This window comes from Thalia democratica, chromosome 2 (assembly GCF_965202585.1).
Source record: "Thalia democratica chromosome 2, ktThaDemo2.hap1.1, whole genome shotgun sequence".
Taxonomy (NCBI): Eukaryota; Metazoa; Chordata; class Thaliacea; order Salpida; family Salpidae; genus Thalia; species Thalia democratica.
Genome location: NC_139166.1, coordinates 23,490,580 through 23,506,989, shown reverse-complemented (window position 1 = coordinate 23,506,989; position 16,410 = coordinate 23,490,580). Strand labels below are relative to the sequence as shown.

Genomic DNA, 16,410 nt, shown 5'->3' with positions numbered 1-16,410 from the left:
ACTTTTGTTCAAAATTCCAGGTTTTTACAGCTGTCTTTTTTCAAAACTTCTCAAGTTCCAGAACTTTTAGCCTAGTTTTTTTTGACAACCCTTTTAACACCTTTTTACAATTGTAATTAAGCTTAATATGAACTCATTTTAAATTTAAAAATACATTTTAAATAACATATCAAAGCTTAATATGAACTCATTTTAAATTTAAAAATACATTTTAAATAACATATCAAAGCTTCTCAAGAGTTCTCAAGAGTTTTAACTTTTTAATAGGTTTTATAGATAATAAACATTTATTTTAACAATGTTTTTCCTACTTATGAAAATTAAATACTTTCTTAGTTTACTACTGTACAGTTGTGAATTTATACTTAAATATTGGTACTAGTTTAAAATAGTAAATGTTAATACTGTAAATTTTAATTAAGTAATTTAGTAGTATATATAGGTTAAACAAGTAATAAATAAATAGTTTAAAGAAATTTAATCAAAAAACTATAAATATATATTTAAAAATGTTTGAGTATATTTTCATTATACTTATACAACACGCAATTACATAAACAAAACATATGACCATAATGAAAAAACCAGCTTAAAATTTTATTTAAATTATTTAATCAACATCCTGGATGATAAAATGACTATGGGCAAAAATCTAATTAATGTTTGTTTGTAAAATTTTACAAATACCTTCCCCAAAAAAATACTCCTGTTACTTTGTCAAAATAACCAGATTCAAATACTTAATCTGACTGATGTACACAATGGCTTATATTTGATTTAAAATTTCGTAAAAAAGGGTTTTACTTATAAAATTATTGTAATATCTCTCAAGTTGTTATAATTTACAATAAATCTTTTTATTCATCTTCAAAACATGCAACTTAAAATAGACTGACTTAATATTAAAAGTAGTTTTAGTTTTACAAATGAAACAGAACTAAGAATAAATTTTTTATGAAGTATATAAATCCCAGACATTATGGTGTATTTTAATTTTGTAATTTGTAATTATATAGTATTTTTGCCAGAAGCAAAACTGATATAATTATAGCTGTTCAATCAAGCATTTTTTTGTTATTAAAAAATTTAAAGCTTAGTAATCTCCTTATGCAAGTTAAGAGAAAATGCCTGTAAGTATTAAAAACAGTTTTTTTACAGATATCTAAATACAAAACTTTTTGAATAAACAGTATGTTTCAAAAATAAACGTTTACAACACTAATCTTTAAGTGTTTCAGGGTATTTTTCCTAAAAAAAATTATTTATCTCCATATGATTTTTCTTAAAACATTAAGTAGTTTCTCTTAATGAAAATAAATTAAGAAATTCAATAATTGGTTTTATAAAATAACCTAATTAGATATAAATTTTGAAATGTTTATACAATTAGAAAAATACAACAAAAATATTTAGATGGAAATTTTGAAAACAATTTATTTTATAATTTTACAAATTAATTAAAATTTATTGTAGATTTCAACAACTAATATATTTTAAGGTGCACAAACTTTCTATAGTAAAAGAATGTATTTTTGAAGGATATAACTTGTATTTTTATTTCAAGAACACATTTTTAATTATGAAGTCTAAACAAGATCTTAAATTTTGACCCATACACCTTAAAGTAACTGTCATAATGGCTTCAAAATTATATTATAGGATTTAGTAGAGTAATAAGCCATCTCAACATAATTTAAGGTTATTATAAGTTTAAGCAGTAGCAGTTGAACAAAAAAAAAAAGAACTTTTCACAGGAGTCATATATGTATTAAATTTATGTTAATAAATAAATATTATGTTAATATTTAAAATTAGATTTACTATTTCTTTTAGATCTCTAGTAATAATAAATTTTGCACTATAGTTGAAATGAAACTAATGGTGCATAAAATAACAGATTTCAAAAGTTTATAGTTTATTATAAGTAAACTTATTAAATCACAAAATATATCTTCCTTGTGTTGATTATTTTATTAAACTCTTAATTTATAAATTAATTTCTTAAATTATAATTAGTAGTTTCTTACAATTGAATAATTGCTGTGCATAAAAAAATATATGAAGTAAATAAACTCACAATGAAGTAAAACTTAAGGTTAAAAATATAGCAAAATATTTTTATAAATAAAATTTGAAATGACATTATAAGTAGCAAACAGACATCAATAAAAACAAACAAAAGAACTATTTTTTGCACTGGTATAGAAGATAAATAGTACAAAACTTAAAAATTCATGTGAAAGGTTCAAAATTTTGTTAAACAACTGCTGCTGCTTGTAGTTATAGTAATTTAATTACTTGTAATCATGAATACTTTCTTCATTATAATTTTTTAAAGCTTTAAAAACCTAACAACTAGTATAAGTTTGTTTTTTATACACTAAGTCAATACAAAGTAATAAATTTTCTTATTCGTAGACGTGAAGAAAAACTCCTTGTGTCTATATGTTTTATTAACAATGAAAAATCAAAGCCGAAAACAAACATGAATATAAACACATATATCTAATATATACATTTATAATAATGGAATGAGCTACAGTTCAATTTTTTTTTTTATGATATATTTTTCAAGTCAAATCGAAATTCACTACTGAACATGTGAAAATTAGTAAAATTCCAGGTTTTTTATTGATTTTTGTTCAAAATTCCAGGTTTTTTCAGTTTTTTTTTCAATATTTTTTCTAAATTTATAGTCTTAGGATTCTTAGAAACAACTCTGAGAAAATTTAAACAACTTTGAAAAATATATAAAGAGGTTAAGTATACTTATAAACTTGTTACATAAAATAATAAACTTAGTGCTTGATTATTAAGAACTTAATTATTCACATTAACAAAAAAAACTTTGATTTAAAAAATCTGCAGGATAAACTATTGTGTATATACCATAGTTTCACTATGGAAGTGTCCTTGCTCAACATCATCAATACTAAAAGCATACAAAAACTGCTTGTTCAATATGTTTATGGAAAAAATTTACATACAGGGTTGCAAAATGTTAGTGGCAAATTTTTTCATGGTTTTCAAAACTTCCTCCAGGTTTTTAAAAGTACACATTTTAGGTTCTATTTTTAGTTTAAAGTTAAGTTTAAGATAAGAATATATATTAAATAGTAAAAAAAACATTGAAAAGATACTGTACAGCTACTTTAAATTATTTTTAGTCAAAAAAATTTTGATGATGACAATTTATTTTAATCTATATAATACATTTTTTGTATCAAATAGAAATTTTACTACTGAACATGTTAAAATTGTTAAAAATTCAACGTTTTTTTAGTGATTTTTGTTCAAAATTTTAAGTTTTTCTAAAAAATTTTTCCAAAATTTATCAAATTGCAGGTTTTTAGCCTAAATTGTCAAATTCCAGCTTTTTTCAGGTTATTCCAGGTTTTTAGGTTTTTGGTAACCGTGTATAAATAATATTTTATTTATTTTCAACAGATGAAGGCATTGGAAATTAAGTAATTTTAGAAATTTCTAAAAAAAATTGCAATTTTAGTCTGACTTAAAAGGATTTTAAAACTATTTTTTAACATTTGAAGGCTTTGAAAAATAAGGAATTTTGTAAATTTGAAGTGACAAAACCTGACGTTTTGTCAAATTTTCTGACTTATTTTCAGAAACCCTCAATTTTTCTGACTTTTCCTGACTTCCCTGACCTTGTGGCAGCCCTGTAAGATTTTTTTTAATAAAAACTGTTCACAATTCTGAAAATTTCAAAAAAAATATTAAACTCCATGATTTTTATGAATTTTATCAAAATTTTCAAAATCTATGATTTTTGAAGGTTCGAGGGTTTTGGTCATTTTGATACCGGGTTGCCACTGATATTTGGAAAATTTTCTCCAGGTTTCCAAAATTTCTTCTATTTTTTAAAAGTACTTGTTTTTGGGTGTATTTTAAGTTTAAACTTAAGTTTAAGGTATAAACTTTGTTAAGGGCATAGGGGGGTGAACACCCTTTTTTTGGTTTTTGATCTTATTTTATGTAGTTTTTACTAAGCTACAAGATGCTTTTTACAGATTTCAAAAATTCATAATAATTTTTGAGACATAGCCGGTCAAAAGTCGGAGGTAACAATAGGTTCCTTATGGTAGGCACAAACTAAAACAGCAAAAATTGACTATTTCACTAAAAATCTATTTTCTCCTACGTTTTTTGAGACAACTACCTCAAACTTTCAGGTAATGTTCCTTGCAATATTAAGAAAATTCTGTCAGAATAGAATTTAAAAAAACTAAAATTTTATAACAAAAAACTAAAATAAAAACCGGATTTTTAGTCTATTTTTTATATAAAACTTTTATTTATTATTGTTTTTTAATTCTTTGCAAGGAACATTTCATGAAAGTTTGAGGAAGTTAATTTAAATAAACGTATAAGAAGATAGATTTATAGTGAAATAGCCTATTTTCATCGTTTTAGTTTGTGCCTCCCATAAGGAACATTTTGTTGCCTCCGACTTGGACTGGCTATTTTTCAAAAATTATTTTGAATTTTTAAAATCTGTAAAACTCATGTTGTAGCTTAGTAAAAACTAAATAAAATAACAAACTGTGAAAAAAGTGTTTACCCCCCTATGCCCTTTAATAAAATAGAAACATTGAATAATCAAATGTGTTTTTTAACAACAAAATTTTTGATGATGACCAAAATATTTATCTATCTATATGGTTAATATTTTTGTGTCAAATCATTTTTTTTTACTTAACATGTAAAAGTTATATAAAACTCCAGGTTTTTAAGTGATTTTTGTTCAAAATTCCAGGTTTTTCCTTTTTTTTTAAACTTCTCATATTCCAGGTTTTTTTGCCTGAATTGTCAAATTCTAGGTTTTTTAAAGGTAAAGTGGCAACCCTGTCGATAGTAGTAGTGTGATATATTACAAAAAAAATTAATTGATTAAAATACCTTAATTAAAACCATTGTAAAACTTTCATATAACTAAAGTATTGAAAAAATTTATTCTTATCATTTTGAAATCAAAACTATTATTAAATTTCTTTAAGTTTTGCAAATAGAACAAAAAATTAACAAACTAATTGGCTAAGGCCTTAGGAAGGTCCACCTTAATTGTTACATGTTGATCTTATTAGATAGAGTTTTAGCTGAGCTATCAGACATTTTTAACCGCTTAAAAAATCAAAGTAAATATTTAGATATAAGTGATCAAGGTCAGTGAGCTTAAAAAGGTTTCTCATGAAAGGTGCAAAACACAAACATAAAAATAATACTACCTTAGTAACAATGTATCTACTGCTTCATTTTTTAATTAATTTTTTATTTTACAGAAAGTCTATCTTTAATATTCAAATCGTTTCAATACAAGTTTTGTTTAATTTTGTAAAATTTAAAAATTAATAAAAAAAATTCTATTTTTTATGTTTGTTACTATCTAAATTTTTTTTTATTGAAGTCACAACATTATAAATCTTTTAAAGTAAACAAGGAATGTTCCCTGAATGTTTGAGGTTTCTAGCTAAAAAAATAAAGAAGATGGATTTTTAGTGTTTTTTTTTTTCTTATTTACAATAAAATTGACCCTGAAATATTTGCTGTCCATATGTTTGTATCAGAGATTTTTTACAAAAGTTAAAATACACTTTTTATTTCTATAAAAACTGGCTTGTAATTTATACTAAAAGCTTTCATCTAAGAGCCAATGTTATTTTTTGTTAAAAAGTCTGTTGTATTATGGTCTATCCTGTATGTATATGGTCTTAAGAGTTAATGAAAAATAAAGTATATGCAAGTATAAAAAATATCTATTGTTTTTCTATTATTCAAAAAAATTGTTTGATAATAACTTTACAAATAAACAAATTTATAAGACAAAAAAATACAATATTGTTTTTTTTAACTGATAGATTTTATAAAAAAAACAGCTATATACTTTTGTTTAAATTTTTTAATAATAATTTCTCAAAGTTATAATTTTTATTAGTATAATCTAACATTAGACTTATTTAATTTAATTATATATGTAAATACTATTAAATAGAAGAAGTTTAATAATAGATTTTAATAGTAATTTTTTTTTCATTATGTTATAAAAATGTTATTAAAATTTCACTAACTATTAATGATTTATTTAGAATTTAATTGTATATGTATATAAACAGAAGCAAAAAAATAAGTCATTACTTTTTAATAAAATTTAAATAATGTTTTATGACAAAAAAACCTATTTAAAAATATACATTCCTTTGTGAACTCATAACATAGTGTTACAAATAAACAAATTGTTTTTAAGTAGAAACAATATTGCTACAGAGTCTCTTTTATAATTAAAGTTATTCTCTCATCAGGTGCTTATTAACAAATTCTCAGGTTGTATATAATACAAACTTGTGGAACTAAAATATAATTTATAAGTTAAGAAACTTTTTAATAATTTATGTACTGGTTAGCTTTTTATTTTTTTAATTATTATTGTTTTTTAATTATAGAATTAAAATTATATCTTTTAATGTTTTTATACTTTAATAAAGTCTAGTCAGTTTCTACATCCGGGATAGTTTTAAGTAATATTATTAATATTTATATATTAATAAGGAATATTTAGTAATATTCAAAACTGATACTTTAATTTTAGTTTGTAATTTTTGAAGCTAGTTTTTAGGATTCTTCATTGAAAACTATTTTTTAGAGATAAAAATCTTCAAAGTTAGCTTACTAAGTGGTTAAAAAAACAGCTTGTTATTAATCTTAAATCTAAAAATTTAAGCATTTTCAAAATAATGTAAATATTCATCAAATACTTGTATAACTTTATAAATTTTAATGCCAAGATATCATTAAAACTTAATTTTGGTAAAAAAATTTCACTAACTTATTTCCAAAAATCTAAATAAAATAGAAAAGATAAGTATAGGAATAACATATTCAGGAAGTGTAATCTTAAATTTAAAAATAAATTTTATATTATAAATAAGCTAAGCTATAAATTTAAGATTTTTGGTGATATTATCTTTTTAGTGCTTAAGTGGTGGGCAAACTTAAAAATATAAATATCTAAATATTTTTTTAAAATTATAAACTAGAAAAAAAATATAGGACTACATTCAAACCTTTTCTGTAAAAAATGCTTGGTTTTAAATTAAAATATTTATGTTTTTAAAAATGATTATTGAATTCTTCAAAACTGATAGGGTTCAAAAAATACTAACCACAGTAAGTAAAAATCAAAAAAGTGTTACACTTATTACTGAACTTTTTAATCAGGTTGCATAATAATTTAAACTACTTAATAAGTGCACAAGCATATGAAAAATATTTATGCACACTGGCAAAACAAGATATGAACAATGACAAATGCAAACACTTCCTGCAGATTGTATAATTATTTTATGTGTTATGTTATTGCACACTTAAGTCACATGAGAATTTAAAATCTGACAACCATTATTCTTACAAAAACTTTTAAAGGAGCACATCCCAAAAACTATATTTAAATTGAAAAAATATGCTTATGTAGGTCTATTTATTAATAATAAAATGATTAGTAGAATTAAAAAAAACTATTTCTACATACAAAAAACTCCTAATTACCAAAATTAATCTAATTTTTAAGTTAAAAAACTTGTTTTAGCTATATTTCAAAATATTTATTAAACTTAAAAGAAAAAAAAAGACTCATGTGGGTAAACTAATAATATTATTATGGTATTTACTATATTCAGGGTTGCCACTCGTTTTTTCAAATTTTTTTCCAGATTTTCCAAATTTCTTCCAGGTTTTTAAAAGTACACATTTTTGGTTTTATTTTTAGTTATAGGTTAACTTCTATATAAGAAACTGTATTAAATAGTATAAAAACATTGAAAAGATGCTGTGAAGTTACTTTAATTGTGTTTTTTAATAAAAAAAATTTTTGATGATGACAAAAAAATCTTAATTAGATGATAGATTTTTTTACTACTGACAGTGTTAAAATTATGAAAAATTCCAGGTTTTTCCAGGTTTTTGATCAAATTTCCAGGTTTTTTTCAAAAATTTTCAAATTCCAGGTCTTTTTCAGGTTATTTTTGCCTATATTGTTGAACTCCAGGTTTTTCAAGGTTTTTCCAGGTAAGGTGGCAACCCTGTATATTTTTATTAACATAAAAATTAAAAAAAACTAAGATTTACTAAAATTTAAATTTTTATAATTATAACTGGCGTCTATCCACACAACTTGCGATTTCTGAGGGCAAAAATTATGTTACTACCATCTAACTTAGTATCAGAAATGTAGCTTCATTTGTTAAAGTAACTTTCACTTGGCCTAATTATTTAAATTTTCTAATTAATATTCAGTTCAATTAAAAGAATGGTATTTTTTAAATTTAGAAGATTTTTTGAAAATGTTATAACCTAAATTATTAAATGTATACTAAAATTCCATTATGCTAGTTTTTGTAATAATTCAGTTATAATTATTCAAAAAAATTAAATCCGTAATTTACAACAACAATGAGAAATACAATTTGCAGAAAAACTGCAACTCAAGAGCTGATAGAAAAATATTTAAAGATTAAATTTTATGTTACTACATCCTCTTTATTATGATTTGATTGTTGTGTGAACATATTGTATTTTCATAAATAATAACTATGTAAATTTATATCATGAATAACTAATTTAAAAAATACTTCATTTTTATTTCCATTAATGTCTACAAAAGGTAAAGTACTTTTAATTATTAATTTTCTATACTTTAACAATAAAACACACTCACATTTTGTAATCTCCATAAAATGTTCCAGAAGTATAACTTTACTTAATTATAGATTCACGAACAAAATGGTTTTTTATAATTTTAAACACAAATTTAATCTGATTTTGCAATGCTTCAAGGACTTTTTCTTTAAACTGAGTCATCTAAAATTTTATATACATTTTTAAACTAAATAAAATATTTATTTAAAGAAAAATTTATAAAATTCCTGTAAAAAACAAATGAAAAATAAAAAAATATATATGTCGATCAATTTAATATCTACAAGCTTTTTTTTTTGAAAATTTTAAATGTTTTCTAAAATATTCAAAAAAGAATAAAAAACTCTGTTTTAAGGTTATTTTTAGCATATCTTAAAAAGTATTTAATATTTTCCAAAATTAAAAAATTGGCACGGAAATATCGAAATACATCTGGAAACTTAAAAATAACAACATCGATCATAAAATATAATGGAAAATAATCCACCATATTTGCAAAGCCAAAAACCCACCAAGTCGATTAAAATAAAAAAAATACAATTAACCTATTTTGTGCAATATTAAAAAAAATAAAACTTTTATATTTTGAATTCTAAAATGCAACTAAACGAGAGTGCGTAACGTCACGAGTGCGTAAAGATGCGAGAGGTTACTGTATATTTATTTTATTTTTATATTGTGTGTTTTCATTTTTAAATAGTATAAATTTTTCCAAAACTCAAAATATTTAAATATAAATTTTAAAATTACTGTTTTCTGTAAAATCTAAGGAATGTATTATGAGCAAACAAAGAGTTGATAGAGGGTCGTATAACTCAAAAATTTTTGAAGTAACGTGTGTTTTGTCTGGCTATAGCACAAAAAATAAATAATTTACAAAATAAAAGTTTTGATTAGGACCTAAAAAACCATTTTAAGGTTTTTGTAAGTTTATTTTAAATATCTACGCAATTTTTTTGTAGAATAAACAATTTTCATAATCACAAAATGTTTTAAAAGTTTTTCTTTTCAAACAACTAATCTTAATTTTTCTTTAGACAATTTACCATACTTAACTTAATAAAATTAATGTAATAGGTTAGTGATAAATAAGTATTTTAATGTAGTTTTTTTAGTAATTTATGACAAAAGTTTCGAAGTATTTCTCATAGTTTATCAAGCGATAATATTAACAACTAATTTTAACTTAAATAACTGTAATTATTATATTTTTTGATTTTTAGAAAACAAATAAAGAGATCTCAACTACTAGAGAAAAATGGTTACATAACAATTCAAATTCAGAAAATTCAAATTCCAGCAATTCAAATTCTTAAAAAAATATTGAAAAGACCATATCTAAAAAAATTATTACATATTTCAAAAAAAAATCTATATATGTCGATCAATTTAATATCTACAAGCTTTTTTTTTGGAAAATTTTAAATGTTTTCTAAAATATTCAAAAATATCTAAAAAACTCTGTTTTAAGGTTATTTTTAGCATATCTTAAAAAGTATTTAATATTTTCCAAAATTAAAAAATTGGCTTGTAGATATTAACAAGATCGACATATTTATTTTTTTTTAGATATGGACTTTTGCATAGTTTTTTAAGAACTTGAGTTGCTGGAATTTGAATTTTCCGAATTTTAATTGTCGTGCACCGAGAAGAAATAGTATATTTATTCTAACGGCTTATAGGCTTCAAACATGTAAATTTCAAAATAAATATTTCTAAAACAAAAACGTAGTTATTAGTAATAAAAAAACTCTAACTTGAGGTGCAATTTAAAGCAGCTAATTGTAATCGTGACGTAACTACCGAAAATTTAAAGAATTATATGCTTGTAATAACTATGCTTGAATGCTTATGTAGGTTTCTTTTTTGTTCTGGTTAATTTTTAAAGTAAACATTGCATTAATAAAAATGTAGTTAATAGTACTAAGTGAGCTTTAGTTGAGATGCATTTTAATAAAGCTAATTTTAGTTGTGACATAATTATTGAAGATTTAAACAATTTTGTACTTGTAATAGCTACGAAAATTTGAAATTTTGCTTGAATGATTTTTATGAAAACTTATAGTTTTAAGAAAATAGTAACTACATGAAAACTTTTTAAGTGCATACATTAAACCAATATTACAAACAACTTAAGACTAAAGTTTCTAAGTGTAGTTTTTTGAAAATCGGGCAGCATAAAAAGAGTTCGTAACGTTAATTTAAGATATCCCTTTTGTCGGCTTTGGTAATCGCGACTTATTTTAGTATGCAAGTACTGCAAATACTTTGTGGGTTTTTGGCTTTGCAAATATGGTGGATTATTTCCCAGGACACGTTCAAAATCCACCCGCGATCAAAATCTACCCGATCAAAATCCATCCGATCAAAATCCACCCAATCAAAATCCATCCGAGTCAAAATCCATCCGATCAAAATCAATACGATCAAAATCAACCTATTTAATTTAACCCAAATCAAGGAAGGTCAGAATTGCACCTCGCACGTTTGCACGGGTTGACTTTTTAGCAGGGTGCGTCTTTTTAGCACTGCGTCACTTTAGCACTGTGTGTCACTAGTGCACAGGTTGTCATTTTTGTTTGGCGTCACTTTTTCACTAAACTTCACTCTAGCATGAGCTCCATTTTTGCACAGCGTAGAAGTTACATCAAGGGGACAGTTTTGCACAGCGACACTTTTGCACAATTTTACATTAGTGGGAAGGTGGTACTTTTGCACTGCTACAATTTTGCACAACACTTTTGCACAGAATTTTACTTTTACACGGCAAAATGTTTAAGGTCAGCAGTTTGCATGTTCATTTTCTTGCGGAACAAGAATTAATTTCTAACAGAATTTTGTAATATTGAAACTACTTATATGTTTAAACAACTACTTGATTAAAGTAAATATTTAAGAGAAAAAAATAAATTCAGTTAGTAAAACAATTAAAGAGATAAGTAAAAACATATAACTTAATCTTTAAAAATAAATTAAATATTCAAAAAAAATTAAAAAAACTGCGATTTTTAAGGTAGACTATAAAATCAAATTGAGTGTTTAAAAATCAAACCTAGTGTATAAAAAAATATACTTATAATAATTTTAGAAATATTTCAAATTAAAGTTAATAACATTTGTAATAGTTTAAAAAATAGTTAAAAAAAAAGAAAAAAAGTTACGGTCAATGCTAATCCAAATATATTCCTCCAAATTCTATTTTCAAAAATCCATTCATAATTAAAAAAAACCTTGTTTATACAAAAAATAATAGCAAATTAAAAAATTAAAACTATAGAGATTAGTAAATTAGAAGAATCTTTGATAAAGGTTAAACTTAAACTGAAAAAAAACAAAAATTTATATACAAAATAATGCAACTTTAAGAAAAAACTTATAAAAAGTTACAAGAAGAAAATAAAATTATAACTTAAATTAAAATAAAAACTTGATAAAAAAGTGTTTTGCTTTGTGTGTTGTACTTCACTTATAACTTTATTATATTTTATTATACAAGAAATTTCAACCAAAGTGTTTATGAAAAATAAAATAAAAATAAAAGAATGATAGTACAAGTTTAAAAGCTTATCATTTTTTTATCAATTCTAAAGTCTTACACATAAAAAAACATAATCTCTACAACTAATTGAATTTGCTGTATTATTTTGTAAATTGTACGAAAAAGTTAGTAATTAGACTTTAGCTAGAGAAAATATATACTTAAATAAGTGGTAGTAAACAAATAAGTTAAGTTTTGTTAGATATTACATTGTAATTTTAAGAAAATACTACAAAAAAAACTGTTATAATTTTTCCAATTAATTATAAAAATATCTTATTTGTATATATATTGGTTAAATAAAGTATGTACTATAGACACACTACAGTGTTTAAACTTTAAATATAAATTATTTTCATAAAAACTTTGTACTAGACTGTATTAACTTAAAAAAATTATTTTATTAATAGGTTTTTAAGTTTTAAAGCTGATGATTTAAGTAATCTTATAAAACTTAATTTTTATAAGTTTACGTTTTATTTTATTTCAAAACTTACTAATTTAGAACCTTAAATTTACATGCAATAAATGTCTTAAACTTAATTTCCGACAACTTAAGTTGAAAGTTCTTATCTGCATGTTTTCAATTAGTAAGCTACAAACTTTTTGTTTTTTTATAAATTTAATTTGCATACAAATTTCAAAATTATTAAAATAGTATTAAAGAAATAAATAATTTTTGTTGATTTTGATCGGGTGGATTTTGAATCGGGTTGATTTTGATCCGGATGGATTTTGACTCGGGTGGGTATTGATCAGGTGGATTTTGTTCGGGTTTATTTTGATCGAGTGGATTTTGACTCGGGTGGATTTTGATCGGGTGGATTTTGAATCGGGTGGATTTTGATCGGGTGGATTTTGATAGTATACCTATTTCTCAGTCTATTTTATAATTGATGTTGTTATTTTTAAGTTTCCAGATGTATTTCGATCTTTCTGAGCCGTTTTTTTTTTGTAGGTTTTAAAATCGCTGAGATGGTTGTACCATCTTTTTTTGAAAGTCCCACCCGTTGATCCCAAATAGTTTTTTGTTTCGTTTTCTGATCTGATTGTTGCTTTATATATGAAATTTTTAACTAACCATTTGTTATAGAGAAAACATTCATTTTTGTTCGACAGTTGCATAGTGTTTCGTTTTCTTCATCGTTTTTTATTGTATTTTCGATTATGTTTTTGGATTAATTCCTTAATATTGCTCATGCAGTTATATAAAATTTTAAAATTATTACTATGTATTATTTTGTTCAACTTGTGATCTTCTTTGAAATGTTTATCTATTAGTTGTATCTATTTGATGTACCAATGGATTCGTTTTACGGCACGGAACTTTGCGATCTAATAGATCTGTATGCCTGAAGCAATCTCAGACACTTATATAACTATAAAGATATCGAACTTTATAGGTATTACGGCCTCGCAATAATAGGCAGAAAAAGTAACCAAGAGCTAGAAAGACTAAAAAAGAACAAAATAAAAACTTTAATAAACTCGGTTTTAAAATAACGATTGATCTATGCGCGACTAAATGTAATTTCCTAGATATATCTCTAGATACTGCTAAGAATACATGCAAACCATACCAAAAAGAAAACTCCAGCACCAATTATATTAACAATTATTCGAACCATCCATCCATTATCAAAAAGAACCTCCCAAAAATTATCATAAAAAGACTCAAAGGCTATCAAAAACCGAAGAAATTTTCTAGGATCAATAACCAGATACCAAAATGCCTTAACTAACTCAAATTTCAAACACAAATTTAAATACTTAAATCACCAAAACAATCACAAACAAAAGGAAACTAACACAAACAAAAAAAACAATCTACTACAACCCGCCCTACTGCCAGTCAGTAAGAACCAATATAGGTTAAAAAAATAATAAATAGAAATAATAATTTTAAAATTTGTTATGGATGCACGAGCAATACTAAGAACTAATCCACAAACATAATCGAAAATACTTAAAAACAAAAAACGATGAAGAAAACGAAACACTTAACAAACGTCGAACAAAAAACAACTGCCCTCTAAAAAACAAATGCTTAGTTGAAAATTTCATATTTAAAGCAACAATCAGATCAAAAACAAAACAAAAAACTATTTGGGCTCAACGGGTGGGATTTCAAATAAAGATGGTACAACCATATCAATGATTTTAAAAACTACAAAAAAATGGCACAGAAATATCGAAATACATCTGAAAACTTTGATTATAATAACAACTATACTGGAAAAATATTCACCATATTTGCAAAGCAAAAAACCCACAAAGTATTTGCAGTACTTGCATACTAAAAAAAATCGCGATTGCCGAAGTAAACAGAAGGGGTAAGTTAAATAAACGGACTTCAAAACTTAAGTCTTAAGTTGTTTGTATTATTGATTTAATGTATAAATTTGAAAAGTTTTCATGTAGCTACTACTTTCTTGAAACTTTAAGTTTTTATATAAAGCATTTAAGCATAGTTATTACAATCATATAATTCTTTAAATTTTCTATAGTTATGTCACAATTAGAACTAGTTACATTAACTACAGTTTTATTTAAGCAATGTTTATTTTCAAAACTCAGTCGAAAAAAAATAAGCCTACATATAGGTTCTTCTTTTTTTTTTTTATTATATTGATTTCGAAACTTAATTAAAATTAAACTTTACCATAAATTCAACACTAAGATTTTTTTTGTTTTTAAATAATTTTCTATTTAGCACTGACTACGTCTCACACCGAAATTTAGTTTGCAAAATAGAGTCTTGAAAGAATAAATATAACTGAGTTTAAGTCTAAAAACAAAAAAAGTACAAACTAGTTTTTAAAAATACAAATCTAGCCATATATACAATGTTAATAAGTTTTTTTTTGTTAACCAAAAGAATTTCCCGGTGGTCAATAACCGCTTGATCCCCTTGTCTAGCAAACTAAGTTAGTAGTAGCTATGATGGTATACCAGGGACGTAGCTAGCTCAAAAAAGTTACGAATCTGTAAAAATCAAAACATCTGAAATGACGCGTGATAACGTACTAGCGGGATCACAGCAATTTACTACCTCTAATGTTATTGAATTTAATATGAAAATATGCAGTTATGTTAATACTTCAAAAATGGAATGCTGAAGTATGGGTGATAAATGTATGCAAGGCAATTTATTCTGCTTCATCCCCTATAAAACTTCTATTGAAAATAAGTATAAGAAAATCACAATTTTACTTAAATCAAACATTTAACGTAGTAATAGAAACATCATTAAATTATGCAAACTTTTGTAACATAAAATTGTATGATTTTGACTTTTGAAATAAAAGCTACAGCTTCCATTAGAATCAATTTTGCTGACAAATTAAATCTTTAACGCGCTAAATGTATCCAACTTAGATGTATTCAATTAGTTTAATTTTCACGACACTAAAAATGATTAAGAGTATTATTTTTCAGGAGTGCATAACTAAGTATAAATGAATACTAAAAGCTAAGAAAGTAGAGTCTTTTCAAACTGAAATAAAAGCAAGTTTTTTCGCACATAGGTATACGTTTCTGCAGAAGCTACGTGCCTGTGGTATACTATCAAAATCCATCCGCCTTCAAAATTCACAAGATTTTTTTTCAATTCATTTTATATATGTTTCACTATCACTGTTACCAGTAACCCTCGATAAGCAGTACTCAAAATTGACTAGGTGGATTTCGATCGGATAAATTTTGAACGCGGGTGGATTTTGAACGTGTCCTATTATGATAGGACAAAATTAGAAATTAGTGTTGTGCTCAATATAATAAACATGTAAAAAAAAACACAAGGGTGTCTCTTTAGGCTCAGATTCATATGATTCGGATTTTTGTAATATTTAAAAAGTTACTAAACATAAGTTAGAACTGAAGTAAAAAAGCTTCATTAAGATTAAACATCTAAAAAAGCCAGCAAACTTACAAGCAAAATAGAACACTGCAGGGACGTAGCTTGGTAGGTTTCTGAAAATCTACAGAAACGTATACTTATGTGCGAAAAAACTTGCTTTTATTTCAGCTTGAAAAGACTCTACTTTCTTAGCTTTTAGTATTCATTTATGCTTAACTTTGCACTCCTGAGAGATAATTTTGACATATATGTACTCTTTAGCATTTTTAGTGTCGTAAAATATTGAACAAATTAAGTACATCCAAAT

General features: G+C 24.1%; 1 protein-coding gene across 2 annotated transcripts in view; it reads right to left on the bottom strand.

The window, feature by feature from the left end:
- The window catches only part of LOC145849898 (uncharacterized), a 44,141-nt gene that overhangs the window by 15,918 nt on the left and 11,813 nt on the right, over window positions 1-16,410 (bottom strand). For both annotated transcript variants that reach the window (XM_082955000.1, XM_082955001.1), the window contains exon 4: window positions 8,726-8,868. The gene's annotated coding sequence lies outside the window, so the exon portion shown is untranslated. The remainder of the gene's footprint in view (window positions 1-8,725; window positions 8,869-16,410) is intronic.